We start from the raw sequence: 15,624 nt of genomic DNA, 5'->3' as shown, positions 1-15,624 counted from the left end.
TCCAGTCATTCACTTTCTCGTCCTGTATACTAGCGTAGAGTGCGAATCTGTCACTTTCACTTTCATTGCTTCCAGTATTCACATATGCTAGAGTGAGACTTTCACTTTCATTACTCCTAGTATATATACTCGTATTCTTATATCACTACTTATTTACATTTCTATTTACATTCTCTATTTTATTTACATTATTTACATTTCTACTTTATTTACACTATGTTATGCACTGTCACTTGCAGTAACTTATAAAATTATTTTCCAATGTTCAGTTTTATTTACATTCATTGCTTTCACTTGCTGTTTACTCATTATTTACACATTATTTACATTTCCACTTGCACTGTTTTAGAGTCACCAGAAAGATCATAGTCACTGTCCATCATTATCATTGATAAATTAGCCAGTTCACGTTCCACAGCAGTCACTTAGCCCTTTGCCCTTTTCCACATGAGGTTCAGTAGGGGTAAAGGTCACAGGGCCCTTTGCATGGGGGTTAAAAGCGGCAGAATTGGACAGGCTCGAATCCGACGTGGTTTCACCTTGAAAGATGACAGTAAACTGAATGCTGTTGCCTAGGGGCAGTGAAGGACTGCCAATGTCAGCGTGGTGACAGCTGCTAATATATACGCTATGAAATGATTGGCAGGAAATCTAGACAATACATAATAAATTAGGTAGTTCCAGGTGAATGCAAATATCACTTAGGCTTCTCTTATCCTTTCTTATATATATTTTTATTATGAGAATAGGTCATACGGCATATTTCAAGGGGAAATAAACAGGGAAAATTAGCGAATGAGTGCACGTGAGGTGTTGCCAGGTGATAATTAGCCCATTCCAGACATATGGCAGTATCAATTACCTTTTCTCTTTCTTTTATATATTATTTTGTATAAGAAAAGGGCAAAGGGCACATTTCAATGGATAAAATGAGTGGAAAAATCCGTCCAGCATTTGTGTAGCGCAGCGCAGCTAGTCAGGTGGGAGAAGAGGGTAATGGAGGGGAGGTAAAGAGGGGGTGAGTCAAGGACAGGAGAAAAATGGCTAAATTGTCAACAGTGGATGGGAGTACAGGTGACATTAACAGAACTGAGTATAGCTGGACACTGGTAGTACTGATAGATGATACAAGCAACCACTAGAAAGCCTGGGAGAATTTAAAATAACACAGAATCACAAAAGTGATGCCCCACAGTATGATCCCTTGCTCCCGAGCATCGTGAAAGCGATGCCCTGCGGTTAAGGGGTTAATCTCGTCAACAGTGGCTGCAAAACGACACACTGTCCATGCAAAAAAATTACACTTCTGTGCTCAGACTTCTGCAAATCCAGGGGCCAAGCAAGCTGTCAAAACCCATTCAAACTGAACATGGACAGCAGTGATGACAGTGGCGATGAGTATGAATGAATATTGTGTTATTATATTATTATAAACATTATATTTTTTCATAATTAATTTCTTGAATTGATTTCAAGAACTGAACACTCATAACCCGTCATATGATACCATTACGATATAATGTCTTTGAGTACTTTTTTCATGTATGGATAAATCATTCTTGCCATATTTCTAGTAATATTATCTGATTGTTTTCTCAACAAAAATAAATAGAATTAATTTACACCTTTAACCCGCCACGTCCCAGAGACGTGAATTCACGTCCTCACATGATGTGCATTCATATCCCGGAGACGTATATTAACGCGGCAACATTGCAAGGTCCCTAATTTGCACAATTTTCAATTTTCGCGAGTGATTTCACGAGTGATTTTTGGCACGTATACACGGGACACCTTCCTCTATTCCTCTACAAGACGCCAAGCAGAGACAATGCCTTACACCGCATAACCTCTCCCCCCCCCTGCACGCCATTGTTTCGGCAATTCACCTGTTACCAGTGACCTGGCCAATAAAGACATTCAGGGCCAGAGTGATTCCCCAGTCGATGACAATGTGGAGGACAAAGTTTACCTAGCATTAGAGGAAGAAACAGTCAGAAATGATGATCAAGTAATGTGGGAAAAAAAAGGTCATGAATGGTGATGAGTTAGTGAGTGAAACAATGCTTATAATGCCTATATTACTGTTTGAAAACCAATATACTCTTGTACTACATATAAATTCTTACCAAGTAAATAAATAAATACTGTTTATGAGTGGATAAAACAGTTACCCTTCCATAGAACTCGTTTTCTTTGATGCCAGCCTGTTAGAAAATACAATCAGGTAAGGAGGTACTCGTACCTGAATCGAGTATTTTAAACCTTAGGTGAGCGATTTCTCTATGAATTTTCGATGTTTCTCACCAAAAGTTGATGTTTGAGCCAAAAAAAAAAAAGGTCCAAAAATGTCGGGACTGGGGCGTACCACTGCCCAGAAAACGTCGGGATGGGGCGGGTTAATAACCATTTGGATTTATTCTCAACATTTCATACGATTCCTGGCAGTAATTTTGGATTTTTTGCATTTTTACGAAAATGCTCAAAGTTTTACATCTGGCACTCATCATATTTCGATTCAGCACAGAAAAATAGTCTAGAAACAGTCATGAAAACTACTATATGTTAAAAGACAAGGTCTAACGATTTCTGTCCTGAACTAATTGTATCAGAATATTTTTGAATCACACGTTAATATTCAGTTTATTTGCATATATATATATATATATATATATATATATATATATATATATATATATATATATATATATATACACGAGGTGGTACCCATAAATTCCAGTAATTTGAACAGCGGGAGCCTACTGTTTGCAGTTTTGCCTTTTGCCGCTAAGAGGAGTCAGCAGCACCCCTTGTGCGTCAGTGTGGCCCAGGCTGTGTCTGTGAGCAGACATGTTGTTGAGCTATGCTTACTATTGTAACGTGGTATGTACTGTAGCTGGTTTCGTGGTTTTGCAATGGTGGACCTCACAGAACAAAGAACCTGCATCAAGTTCTGATTCAAGATCAACAATACCGCTGCAGAAACTCACTGGTTGCGTCAGCAAGCCTTTGGTGATAATGCCATGTCCCAAAGCAGAACATTTTTCTGGTATAAGCTGTTCAAGGAAGGATGAACTTCCGTCGAAGACGATGACAGTTCTGGACGACCATCAATGGCAACAACACCAGATAACGTCAGAAACGATCGTCAAGCTATCCTTGCAGATCGTAGATGAACTATCCATGATGTTTTTGATATTGTTGGACTGTCATACGGGAGCGTACAGTGCATTTTGTCGGACTGTTAGGTATGAGACGCATCACTGCAAAATTTGTGCCAAGACTCCTGAGTCACTAGCGGAAGGCACATTTAGTTGCAGTTTGCAGGGAGCTCTAGCATCGGGTCAGAGATGATGCCACCTTAACCTCCGAGGTTATAACTGGTGATGAATCATGGGTTTATGGTTATGACCCGGAGATAAAGCAGCAGTCATCGCAATGGAAGTCTCTCAATTCACCGAGGCTGAAAATAGCTTGTCAAATTCGCAGCATTGTCAAGTCAATGATGATTGTTTTCTTCAAAAATCCAAGGGATTGTTCACAAGGAATTTGTCTCACCCTCTGAATCTGTCAGTGGAAAGTTTTACTGCGAAGTTTTGCAGTGTCTGAGGGAGAACATCTGCCACTAACGTCCGGAACAGTGGAAGACCAAGGACTGGGTCCTGCATCATGACAACGCCACGGCCCACACATCAATTGTTGTCCGGCAGTTCCTGGCTTCCACTAACATGGTAGTCATTCCCTACACACCCTATTCGCCTGACATTGCCCCCTAAGACTTTTTCCTATTTCCCAAGCTGAAATTACGATTGAAAGGATGTCGATTTAACTCGATTGAGGAGATCCAGACAGGATCACAGGAGGTGTTCAAGGCCATCTCACCTGAAGCCTTCCAGGGATGCATAGACTCTTGGAAAAAACGCTGAGACCACTGTATTCATGCCCAAGGGTACTGCGTCGAAGGCGACAGTGAGAACTAGGTGGTAAGGTAACTTATTTTCCTACAATATTCAAATTACTAGAACTTTTGGGCAGCACCTCATATATATATATATATATATATATATATATATATAGCTATCTATTGCCAGATGCCTCAATCCCATTTGGGGTGGCCACAAACAAATCGCCTCCAAGTCGCCCTGTCCCCTGCCATTTCACTGCCCTGCTCCCAACTCACACACCTGCTCTCTCATATACCTCTCCACCCCATCCCTCCATCTCATCCTCGGCCTCCCTCTCCCTCTTCCCCCCTCCACCTCACTCACATACACTCTCTTCGTCAGTCTTTCACCCTCCATCCTCTCCACATGGCCAAACCACCTCAGTGTGTTCCTCATAACGCTTCCTATCACATCCACATCCACACCACAATGCTCCTTTATATCCTCATTCGTAAGCCTGTCTCTCCATGTGACTCCACAGGCTCCTCTTGAATAACTCATTTCCACTGCTCTCACTCTTGACTTGTGTCCTTCCAACAACGTCCAAGCTTCACTTCCATACGTTAGAGTTGGTATCACAATACTGTCATGTTGTAACTTTTTCACTTCCATGCTCACTTCCCTGTTTCTTATCACTGCTTTCAAAGAACAAGCAACCTTTCTTCCCTACTGTACCCTTTCAAGCACTTCACCCTCCAAACCTCCATTCTTACTCATAACACTACCCAAGTACTTAAACGTACTCACATTTTCCAATTCCTCACCATCCAACCTTGCTGTACATTCACTGACTTCACCTCTCTCAAAGACCATCACTTTACTCTTCCCTACATTTACCTTTAGATTCCGTTTCTTACACACTATCCCAAACTCATCCACAAAGCCTTGTAGCTTCCCTTCGTCTTCACTCAACAACACAGTATCATCTGCAAACAACAGTACAGGGAGTTTCCAAACACTATCCTCTCTCACCAGGGCCACTCCAACATCCACTACCCTACCTTGTACCTCTTTTATTACCCCATCCATGTACATATTGAACAACCATGGAGACAAGACACATCCCTGTTTCAACCCAACTTTCAAAGAGAAAAATTCACATAGTTCACCATCCACATGCACTGCAGCCTTCGCACCATCGTACATACTCTTCAGAGCATTCAACAACTTCCCATCTACTCCATATATTCTTAACACTTTCCACAATCCTTGTCTATCCACCCTGTCATATGCTTTCTCCAAATCCATGAAAGCGGCATACAACTTCTTTCCCTTCTACAGAAACTTTTCCACTAAAGATCTAAGAATGAATATCTGATCTACACAACCTCTTCCATTCCTAAAGCCTCCCTGTTCTTCTCCAACTAATTTCTCTGTTCTTTCTCTAACTCTGTCAATAAGTATCCTACCTTACATTTTTCCTATTATACTAAGAAGACAAATGCCCCTATGATTACCACACACTTTTTTTTTTCCCCTTTTCCTTTGTACAAGGGAATAATTATACCTGACTTCCAATCCTCCGGGACACTACCTTCCTCCTAGGCTAATCTGCACATCTTCCACAATCATTATACTACTACCTCTCCCCCATGCTTTAGCATTTCACCACATACTCCATCAATTCCTGAGGCTTTCCCCGATTTAACTTTCTTCATTGCTTCCACAACTTCTATCCTACTGATTTCTTCCTGTCTTCTCACCTCCCTGCTTCTCCCAGCCATTCCCCAGCCACTTATACTCGCATTACTTCCATCCTCTATGTTCAACAATTCCTTAAAGTGTTCTCTCCATCTGCTCACTTTTTCTCCCTTCTCCACTAGTAATCTACCATTTTTATCTTTCACTTCCCTGCTAACTTCACTTCCACTCTGTCTTACTCTTTTCACCTCTCTCCAGAACATTTTCTTACAGTCCCTCCACTTTACACTTAAATTCCTTCTAAATTCCTCATCCACTCTCTTCTTACTCTCTCTCACTAACCTTTTCACCTCTCTCTTTCTACATATAACTCTCTCTTCCACCTCTCAACTTCTTCCACGCCCCTATTTCTCATCCATTCATTGTATGCTTTCTTCTTTTGTGCCACAGCCTGTCTCACCTCCTCAGTCCACCATGCTGTTCCTTGCACCCCGCTCCGTCTTCTCTTTATTCCACACACCACATCACGTACTGCACATATTTCTTCTGTAAATATCCTACACACACCTTCCACATCTCCCATCTGCTCTAATTCATATTTGCACAATCGTTCCTCCACTTCTCTCTTATACTCTGCCTTTATCTCATCCTCTTGTAACCTTTCCACTCTCCTTGCAACTACTCCTTCCTCTCGTCTTTCCCTTTTTCTATTCCTCCATCTTACTTGAATCCTAATTCTGATGCACCACCAAGTAGTGGTCAGAAAGTCCACTCCCCCACCCTCTATAAGCTCTTGCATCCATTACACATCTTCGCATCCTTTCATCCACACACACATAATCAATCATTGCCTTCCTTTCATTCAGTTCACCACCCACCCTTCTCATCACTCGCCATGTATACCTGTGGATCATTTTGTGCCTGAAGAGGGTATTGGCTATCACCAACCCCCTCCCAGCACAATTGTCCACTAACGCACTCCCATTCTCATCTATCTCAGCAGGCACACTCCACTCACCAACTATTCCATCCACCTTCACATTCCCAACTTTACCATTCATATCACCGATCAAAAACACTCTCTCACTCCTTCCAAACTTTTCCATGCACACTTCTACATTTGTCCAGAACTCTTCTCTCCCCTAGCATGATCTTGCGTTGGCGCATACACACACACAATCGCCCACATTTGTATTCCAACTTTCAAGTTTACCCACACAATCCTTGAACCAAGTGATCCATACTGTCTTATGCTCTTCTTCCATCTTTTACTCACAACTATACATACTCCTTCCTTTGCCATATCATTCTCACCTACTTCTGCACATATACCCCATCCATACTCCCGCTCTCTCACACTTTCTCCTCTCCATTTTGTTTCAGTTATTCCACATACATCCACTTTCGCACCCTCAAGCACCTGGACAATCTCTCTCTCTTTCACCTCATCATTCGCTCCTCTTACATTCCATGTACCCATTACAAAGTCCTTTGTCCGGTCCTGGGTCGTCATCGTTTGGTCAGTCCTTGTCCGAGGCTTATTGTTTGTTTTTTTAGTTAGTTGTTTTCCGGGGAGGGGCACTAACCCTCCGCCAACCCTTTTAGTCGCCTTTTACGACAAGCAGGGATACTGAGGGAGTATTCTTGAAAAAATACCCTACCCCCAGGGGGTATATATAGATATATATATATATATATATATATATATATATATATATATATATATATATATATATATATATATATATATATACCCCCTGGGGGTAGGGTATATTTTCAAGAATACTCCCTCAGTATCCCTGCTTGTCGTAAAAGGCGACTAAAATATATATATATATATATATATATATATATATATATATATATATATATAAAGCTCTCGATCTCTCTCTCTCTCTCTCTCACTCTATATATATATCATCTGCCATTACAAGTCCACTGCTGAACAAAGGCCTCCCCCAACCTTCTCCAGGAATTCCTTGACTGAGCCACTCTTTGCCACGTTTTCCCTGCACATTTCTCTATATCAGCTCTCCATCTCCTGCCTGGCCTTTTTCTGCTACGCTTACCATCTCTTGGTGTCCAGTCAGTCAGCCTCTTGCTCCATCGATTATTTCTTGTTCTTCCTACATGGCCTGCCCACCTCCATTTATGTTCTTTTATAACTTCTATAATATCTTTGACTTTAGTCTGCTGTCTCACCCTAGTTGATCTTTTCCTGTCTCCTAAAGATATTCCCAACATTGACCTTTCCATTGCTCTCTGAGAACGAATTAATTTGTTTTCCATTGATTTTGTCAGTTTCCAAGTCTCACAACCATACGTCATAGCTGGAATTATACATTCGTTATATACTTTTCGTTTCATACAAACTGGCAAGCTCTTTTTCATAATGTCTCTATGTTTACCGAAAGGTTTCCATCCAATTGTAATGCGTCTTTTTAATTCGCTGTCATTATCTTTCGTTAATTTTAGTATTTGTCCCAGGTAATTGTACTCCTCAACTTCTTCAAGAATTTCTCCACTAATTCTTATGACGCTCTTCGGTGTTTAAGGATTAAACATTACTTTAGTTTTATTCCGGATCATCTTTAGCCCTACTTTGAGACTTTCTCTGTTCAGGTCATTTAACATTTCTTGTAATGTCTCTGCTTTTTCTGAGATTAGGAAAATGTCATCTACAAATCTTAAATGGTTTAGCTTTTCTCCATGTTTACTCCTTTGTTTTCCCAGTCTAGCTTTCTGAAAATACTTTCTAGGCATGCTGTAAATAACTTTGGTGAAATTGTATCTCCCTGACGCACGCCCTTCTCAATCTTAATTTTATCTGAGACATTATGTAATTTAACTGTAGGAGTTTCCTATTATGTTTTCGAGCAGTTTTACAATGTTCTCATTCACTCCTTGTTCTCGCACTGAATTTATAATTGCTATGTGCTCCACTGAGTCGAAAGCCTTTTCTTAATCAACAAAACCTAAGCATAGTGGTTTATTATGTTCTGTAGTTTTCTCAATTAGCTGATTCATTGTGTGCAGATGATTAGTAGTCGAGTACCCGCTTCGGAATCCTGCCTGTTCACGAGGTTGGTTTTCCTCCAGATTTGTAGCTATTCTGTTTGTATGGACTTTAGTGAAAAGTGTGTAAATGACTGATAGCTAGTTAATGGGTCTATAGTTACTAAGGTCTTTTGAGTCGCCTTTTGCATAAAGTAGAATAACAATTGCATTACACCATGTTTTGGGAATTTTCTTCTGTTTTATACATTGGGTAAATAAGTGAGCAAGCCTATTTTGTACTTCTGCTCCTGCATCCAGCAGTAAATCTGCTACTGTTCCATCTTCTCCCGGAGCCTTCCCTGTTTTCATATTTTTAAGAGAAATATTTACATCGTCTGGTGTTACCTCAAGTTTTTCACTTGTGTCAACAGAAAAGTTAGCTATTGGTACTACTGTCTTTGATGCATACAGTTCTTTGTAAAATTCTTCAACTCTCTTCAGCATCATATCTCTGCATTTAATGGCTTCACCGTTTCTGTATTTTAGTGATGTAATTTGTTGCTTTCCAAATGCCATTTTATTTCAGACCTGTTTCAGACTTTTTCCTTTTTTGATGGTTTCTTTGATTTGATCCATGTTTCTCTTTCTTTTTTCTTCCATTTGTCTTTTGTTGATAAGCTTGTTTAATTCTGTTCGTTCTATTTCATCTTTCTTTGTTTTCACTTTCATTACCTTTCTTTTTCTCATAAGCTCGTGTCTTCGTTGAATACATCCCGGCTTTGGTTGTATTAGGTTTTCGTACTACCTCCGCTGATTCTTTTAGCACTTTTGTTAGTTTGTCATTCAGCTTATCAATGTCACATTCAGCATTATTGAGAGCCTGAAATCTGTTCCTTATTTCCAACTGAAAACCTGCTTTGTTTTTGCTTACTTTTATTGGGCATATCTTTTTGTCTTTAATCATCTTCTTTCACTTTTGAAAATGAATCTTGCTGTGCAACCAACCATTCTATGGTCACTTTCAATATTTACTTTGTTGACAACTGTGACATTTGTGATTGTGTTATTATTATTTGCTATAATGAAGGCGATTTCATTCTTTGTTTCTCCATTTGGGCTTCTCCAGGTCCACTTTCTCCCTGTTCTTTTGTGAAAGAATGTGTTCATTATTCTCATGTTAAACATTTCTGCAAAGTTTACCAACATTACTCCTCTTTCGTTCTTTTCTCGCACTCCAAATTTTCCCATACATGCTTCTCCATTTTTTTATTGTCCAACTTTTGCATTGAAGTCTCCCATGAGTATAGTATAGGTGGTCTTTTCTTCTTCCATAATCTGGGAGATGTCATCATAGAATGTTTCAATTTCTTCATGTGAGCTCTGAGAAGTTGGTGCATATACAGTAATTGTATCACTTTCCGGGTATATTTTTTGCACAGACTAATTACAACCACTGCTAGTCTGTCAGATGCACTGCTGAATTTAACAATGCTGTCTGCAAGATTTCTGTTAATTAGAAATCCTACACCACTAACTCTTTCATTTTCCCTTCCTCTGTGGTAAAATAGGTGGCCACTGTCATTTAGCTGAATTACTTTTTCTTCTTTTCTGTGGGTCTCACTCAAACAATATCCCAACTAATGTTTTCCAGTTCAGCTATTAAGTTATCAAGTTTGTAATCTTCAGCGAGGCTTCTTACATTGTATGCATAGATCTTGATGGATTTAAGAGTGTTTAATATCCCAGTCTCTATCTTGTCAACACAGTGCTTACTTTCGGTGGCACACTGCCCATAAGCACTGGAGGCAGTGTGGTTGGACCTTTAATAGATGATGATCCAACAGGAACGCCCGTCGAATACTTTGCAATATAACTCATGTTTGGTTGGGAGGATTGTGGCAAATAATCTCACCTCCCTGCCACATAGTTTCTGGTGAGATGTAATTTTTTCTGCCACCTTATTCGTTATATTCGGTGAAGCCGTATATATCTATAGGGGGTCCCATGGTCTGCGCCGTCTAAGACGGTACCTTGTATATCTACAAGGCCTTCCCCTATCTGCCACCCGGGGACGCGGCAGGCAACAGTGGGATCCTGGACATATATATATATATATATATATATATATATATATATATATATATATATATATATATATATATATGCCCAGCAATTTAACGTCGTTTTTGCAAATTGACAATAGTTTTGATCTTTTTGTAAAATGGCAAGATATTTATGATCATTTTGCAATGATCACTGTTTTCATTTTTTTTAAAAATGCCCGCATGTATCTCTACCCAGTGGCTTAGACTGTCTGGTACAGACTGTATGTAGGGTGAGAAGTGCTTGTGAGTGTAACTGTAATGTTGGAGTGGCTTTAGATGTGTGTGTAGTCTGTGAACCAAGTGTAATTGGGCTGCCTTAAGCCGACTGGGTGCAAGGATAGTAGTACCCGACACTGGTTCAACCACAGCACCCCTTATACCTGCCAAAGTGGTCAGTGGCTTGGTTAACTCTTCCCAAAGTTTTGTAACTATGCTGGGAGGCAAACCCGCATCCATCAGCATGCGAGACGCACACTCTACCACTATAGCACAGAATCTCTCTCTCTCTCTCTGTATATATTTATATTATATATATATATATATACAGTACATAGATATATTATATACATATATATATATATATATATATATATCCTCTGTTTTTTTAGTTCCTAAAAAGAGATAGGCCGGAGAAAGGGATAGGGAATTGAGTTATCCCCATACCCTGAAGATTGGGTCTATGAATGTGCGTGGATGTAGTAAGATTGAGACAAAAAGGGAAGAGATTGGGAGAATGTTTGTGAGAAGAAAGTTGGATATGTTTGCTTTGAATAAATGAAAGGGAAGGGTGACTCTAAGTTTGGAAGTGTGAATGGAAGATTGTCAGGTGTTGATAGAGTAAGGGCAAGAGAAGGTGTGGCCATGTTAGTGAGCCCAGAAGTGCAGCAGTGTGTGATTGAATGGAAAGAGGTGTCATCGAGACTGATGTGGGTGAAAGCGAAAATTTAATGTGAGTTGTGGGTATCTGTGAGTGCATATGGGCCTGGTAGTGAAAGAGATGAAGATGAGAGGAAGTTTTTCTGGAATGATGCTGATGAGTGTCTGCAGAGTTTTGGAGAGAATGTGAATGTGGTAATGATGGGAGATCTGAATGCTAGAGTGGGAAATGTAGCAGTTTAAGATGTAGTTGATGTGCATGGCGTGCCTAGAAGAAATGAAAATGGGGAACGACTGATATGGATGTGCATTGAGCGAGAGATGGTGATTGGATGTACCTTGTTTGAGAAGAAAGATATTTATAAGTATACATGGGTGAGACAAGAGGGTGGAAGGGTTGTTGATAGAGCACTGATGGACTATGTGGTTGTGTCCAGGAATGTAATAGGAAGATTGTTGGGTGTGAGAGTTTTGAGGCGGGAGGGTGGAGGTATGTCTGTCCAGTACCTGGTGGAAGGAAGGTTGAGAGTAGGTAAGAAAGGGGTGAGAGCTGGGAGAGTTAGGTGTGGCAGGGTTTGAAAGTGAGTGAGTTTTAAAACAGAGAAAATGTTAGAGTATCAGGAGAAATTGAAAGATAAATAGAATGCAGTGAAAGATCAAGAGAATGCCAGTATGGAGGAGTAATGGCAGTTGTAAGAGTGCTGTGATGGGGCATGCGGAAGAGGTGTCTGGTGTGAGACGAGTGGGTGGTGGTGTAAGGGAAATGAATGGTGGTGCAAGGAAGTAAGTATGGCTGTGGCAGAGAAGAGACATGCATATGAAGTGTGGCTGCAGAGGAAAGATGAGGCATCATATGAGAGGAATAAGGAAAAGAGGAATAGGGCAAGAAGGGCTGTGTGTGATGCTAAAGTGGCAGCAGATGAGAAGTGGGGTAAGCAGTTGACTGAGAATTTTCAACAGAATAAGAAAATGGTTTGGAGGGAGGTGAAAAGGGTGCAAACGGGAGAGGCTGGGAAGGAATAGCGAGTAAAAGCAGAAGGTGAAAGGATGTTAACCCACTGACTCCCGTTGACGTATATATACGTCCACACATTTTGTCACCGTGACTCCCGTTGACGTATATAAACGTGCAGCATTTGCAAGGTCCCTAATTTGCACGGTTTCATATTTTGCATATGATTTTTGGAATGTATACACAGGACACCTTCCTCTACAAGATGCCAGGCAGGGACAGTGCCTTACCCCGCATGACCTCACCCCCCCTGCACGCCATTGTCTCTGTAATTCACCAGTTACCAGTGACATGGCCAGTAAAGGCATGTTGTGTCATGGTACGAAATTCAAGGCCAGAGTGATTCCCCAATCGATGACAATGTGGAGGACAAAGTTTACGTACCATTAGAGGAAGAAACAGTCAGAAATGATGATCAGGTAATGTCGCCAAAAAAGGTCAGGTATGTTGATGTGTTTGATGAGTGAAACAATGCTTATATTGCCTATATTACTGTGTGAAAACCATTATACTCTCATATTACATATAAATTCGTCTATCTATCTATCTATTGCCAGACGCCTCAATCCCGTTTGGGGTGGCCACAAACAAATCGCCTCCAAGTCGCCCTGTCCCCCGCCATTTCACTGCCCTGCTCCCAACTCACACCCCCCTCTCTCATATACCTCTCCACCCCATCCCTCCATCTCATCCTCGGCCTCCTCCTCCCTCTTCCCCCCCCCACCTCACTCACATACACTCTCTTCGTCAGTCTTTCACCCTCCATCCTTTCCACATGGCCAAACCACCTCAGTGTGTTCCTCATAACGCTTCCTATCACATCCACATCAACACCACAACGCTCCTTTATATAAATTCATACCAAGTAAATAAATAAATACCATTTATGAGTGGTTTGGAATAGTTACCCTCCCACAGAACTCGTTTTCTTTGGAGCCAGCCTGATAGAAAATACAGTAAGGTAAGGGGTACTGCTACCTCAGGTGAGCGATTTCTCTATGAATTTTCAAAGTTTCTCACCAAAAGCGGAGGTTTGAGCCAAAAAAAATTTCTTCCAAAATTGGTCGGGATTGGAGGGGGAGTCAGTGGTGGAAAATCGGTCGGAAAGGGGTGGGTTAACTGAGATGGAAGCAGTAAGGAAGAGATGGGCAGAGTATTTTGAAGACTGTTAAATGTAGAGGAGGAAAGGGAGGCTGAGATTGTGGCAGATGGAAGGGTGCAAGGAATAAATGTGTTGGGAGAGTTGAAAGTTTCTTTGATCATGATGGAGGAAGTGCAGGAGACAGTAAAGGAGATGAAAACAGGGAAAGCTGCAGGGTATGGATGGTGTGCTGTGGAATGAAAGGTGGTTGAGTGACTGTCGTTGACTGGTTAGTAAGATTGTTGAACATGTGCTTTGTGCAAGGTATGGTGCCAATTGACTTGGCAGGTGCTTGTGTGGTCCTGTTGTATAAAGATAAGGATGATAAGTATGACTGTACTAGCTTTAGGGGATAAGTCTGTTGAGTGTTGTAGGTAAGGTGTATTGGTAGAGTGTTAATTAACCCTCTCATGCACACATAAGTTTTATAAGTTTTGCTGACACACAATTTTACTTCACCCCCCTCCCTGCCAGCCAGCCCACGTGCCACTGAAAACACATATTCTTGCGTTGTTTTCACCACCCAAACCTCAATACATTGCCATGAAACCTACGTATCTTATTTGCTGATGTTTGTTCTAGCCGAGAAGCGAAAAAAAAAAAATACGTATAAAAGTACATTAGGCCACCGTGAATAAACATTTCCGAACATCACTCTCACTTCCCAACATCCTAGTTTGAATGTTTTCCATCATACAAGAAAATGTTATTAGTAGTTTTGATAGAGAATGTCATCAGCTTTTTAACAGGAAAGTCCAGTTATGATACGATTTGTAGTTTTCGAGGAAATATCCAAAAACTGAATGCCATTTTTTGAAAACAAAAATTTGCAGGGAGCTCTATCGCAAAAGTTTTCTCGCACACGTTATGTTTTTAAATTTCATGAGCTTTCTCATGGTATCCACCAGTTTTTGATAGGCCTCATAGTTTCTGAGTAAATCACAAAAAACTACTGGGTACTCACGGCCGTTCTACACTTGCATCATGCATGCACAATAACCTTTATATTCCCGCCTATGTAACAACGACTTTTAATCCGAAAGAGTATATTGTTATGTCTTGTATATACGTAGAATTCACTGATCTTTATCATGGTTCTTACAGGAAATCGATACGTCCAATAGTTTTCGAGTAAACGTACGACAAACATAGAATACTCCTCCTCACCCTCAAGCGAGATAAAAACACCCTTTCCCTGCCACACCCACACCTACATATTATCGCTCGTTAGGTTTTATTATTTCTTTTTTTACTCAAAGTATACACGTAAAATATTACAAGCTTTTTGATGGTGCTCTCAGAAACTCGACATGACCACCATTCTTTTAGCTAGGTAGTGATACTGAAACCGAACTTTCTTCCATCTCATATGTGTATATGTAAAAAACAATACTTATTTGTGTAAAATATATAGAACTATAGAGTAGGTCAATACACATATCAACAACATACGGCTAACTCACTTCCTCCAGAGGTGTTGAGATGTTGACAGGACCTTGAAGGGTTTGAAGACAAGGAGTTATGTAGTGTGTGAGCATGTGTGTGTGTGTGTGTGTGTGTGTGTGTGTGGAGGGGGGGGCCTATTTTGTTCTCTCCTCCTTGCACTACGTTTGCCTAAGACATGCAATGCACACAACAGATTTCTCCACGAACATTCCCTGCACGACATACATATATATGTGTGGCATATTTCTTGTTTCTGATCCTTGTGCTAGGTTTTTGCTAAGTCAGTCAATGTGTGGAATATTTCTCGGTGAACATTCACTGCACTATTTTATACGTATGTTTCACACTAAACCATACGCAATATAGCACTGTCTGAGATTGGTACATACCTTTTCACTCAAGTCTGTGATTGTGTGGTGTATTTGTTGACTCTGATACCTGCACTAGGTTTGAGCTAAGTCA

Source organism: Coenobita brevimanus, chromosome 13 (assembly GCF_032717465.1).
Source record: "Coenobita brevimanus isolate Jiangsu-jjx chromosome 13, ASM3271746v2, whole genome shotgun sequence".
NCBI classification, from domain to species: Eukaryota; Metazoa; Arthropoda; class Malacostraca; order Decapoda; family Coenobitidae; genus Coenobita; species Coenobita brevimanus.
The sequence above is the reverse complement of the archived record's forward strand: the minus strand, read 5'-3'. Positions refer to the sequence as shown.